The sequence below is a fragment of the Lupinus angustifolius genome, chromosome LG01 (assembly GCF_001865875.1).
Source record: "Lupinus angustifolius cultivar Tanjil chromosome LG01, LupAngTanjil_v1.0, whole genome shotgun sequence".
Taxonomy (NCBI): Eukaryota; Viridiplantae; Streptophyta; class Magnoliopsida; order Fabales; family Fabaceae; genus Lupinus; species Lupinus angustifolius.
The window spans coordinates 34,882,850-34,885,494 of NC_032009.1; positions in this window are offsets into that span (position 1 = coordinate 34,882,850).

A 2,645-nucleotide genomic window follows, 5' to 3' on the forward strand; every position below is an offset into this window, starting at 1 on the left:
TATTCATATATATATATATATATATATATATATATATATTATTAATGCATCATGTTATTTTATTAATTTATAAATGTGATTGTTATGTTACTAGAGAGTGATGTTATATTGTTAAGTAATAATATGATACGTGTAATCTAATATCATGTTTATTAAACAATTCTTACTATATCAATTTTACATCATATTATTAAAATGATGAATTTAAAATGTATTTAAAACTTTAAACTGTTTTATAATTTTTTCTCTTATTGATTACCTCAATAACTTATAATATTGTAGGAAGCAAAACACATAATTACATAAATTATTCACAATTATTTTTAATATTTTTGAATTTGTGGGTACCCGTAGATCCACTAGGTACTCAAAGACCTATGGGTAGGAGACCTAGCAAGTATAACATGGATTTAGGGCGGAGTTAGATACAAAAATTAAACTACAAGAGAGTCCAGATATTGCAATACCCAGATCCATTGAGATCCATTGTCATCCTATTTGTATCTTTTGTTGTTTGAAGTTTTCCTTATAATTTCAAGGTCTGGTTAAAGTTTTTTTCCATTTTATAATCATCCAATAAATATTTTTTATTAATTATACCTTTTTCCTCTAGGAAATAAATAAATAGTTGTATTTTTTATATACAAAATCTTAGTATAGTAATGCTGATATATTTAATAATGGTTGTCTAATTGTGTTTTGAATCCTCAACATTATTATTTTTATGCTCCTTAAATAGTCACTCTAACCATGACAACTTTTACACTAGCTGTATTTTTGGTGAAAATATAAGTCTTCTTAAAGAGGAGAGATCCGTTTACATCCAAGTTATATCTAACGAATCATAAGGGTGAATAAAATAAGTGATGAGAGAGAAAAAAGAAATCTTATTAAATATCTTTTAAGTTTTACTCATTTAGTCTGTTGGATTTAAGAAAATGAATGCATAAGATTGAAGTAACTAATATAATTTAACTTAAGTGTAAATGAATTCCCTCTCCTCCTTAATTGATAATTTTTTAATATGTGAATATTAACTTTAAACTAAATAATATATGAGATGCATGGAGTATAAATCATCTTTCAAAACCAGCTCAGATGTGTTGGACCATCCAAGTCAATTTCCCAAAAAGACAAGTATTGTAATGTAGTAGTCTAATTTAGTAATACTAGACAATATTGTAGTCTTAATTATTGGTTTTATTGACTTCACCAACCACTATGCACTTGAAATTACCTTGGTTTAATCATATACGAGCTTCTCTTGGACGAAATTTGTAGGGGCACAATATTTTTTTACATTCAACAAAATAATCTATCATGTAATTGAGAAATTTTATAAACTTTTAACTAATAATTAATTTAGGGTTGAGAGTGTTGATGCAAGCTGTGTCTAATTGGATTCACATGCATGCATGAGTATAATAATGAGGAATTCCATACTTGGACTCTAAAATAAAGTGGTGTGACTCAGTATAATATACACTCTACAATGGAATATATAAAGAGGATAGAGTATTTCCCGGTGTGAGGAGATAATTTTTCTCCTTACACCAGTTAGACAATGACACATGATTACTTTTTACCTATTTTAAAAATAAATAAGAAAACAAAAAGTAAAATAATACAAGTGTCTATTAATAAATGATTGTGAGGAGATGACTTTTCTCCTCACATCACGACATACATTATTCTCATAGATAAATGATTGAGATTATTACCCCCAGATTGATAAATGCATATCAAAATTTGATTTAAATTTATGCATATCAAAATTTGATTTAAATTTATGCATATCACACTCTATTGTATAAATTACACAACTTCTAAACTTATAATTTTCATGTTCTAACAAGTTGACCCAATTTTGATCAATCATTATCGTATTATGACCGGGTCAAGTCAAATTCTATTTAAATGGTAAAAAGGGCATTTCAGTACACCCACATACCAGGGTTAGGGAGAGTATCATGAGGCGAAGAGAATTTTTCCAAAATTTGAACTCTTGAAAGCCAAACAAATGGGGTTCTAATTAATCAAACTCAGAACCCTGAGACATGAATGTAACACCCCTACTTGTATTATACGACTACGTAGGAGTGAGCAAGACCCGACCCGACCCTACCCGCTCACCCAGCACAGCCCGATCATGATTGGGCACGAATAGGGTCGGGTCTAAGGCACGAGTTCGGGTTAAAAAATAGACCCGATCAATATCTAGGATCGGGAAGGGACCAACCATGACCTGACCCGTCCCGTCCCATGGTCACTGACTCATCATGTTTGTATGTATTTCTACTCAAATGTGTACAGAATAATGATACATTTTGGTTGAAAGTATTATTGAATCTCTAATTTTTCATCATATATATATGATTAATAATATATACATATATCATTTTATATGTCAAATTACATATTCATAATAATAAATAATATTAAGAAGTCTTTATCTAAACTAAGTGCGCATTATATTTAATCGGGTCTATGGTCGGGTCGAGTTTAAATGCTGACCTGGTCGATATTTAGGGTCGGGTTATCTTCGGGTCTAGGGTTGGGTCCGGGTTCAAAAAGTGACCCGACCAATATTTAGGGCCATATAAGGACAAGCCTTAACCCGTCTCAACCCGGCCCATGCTCACCCC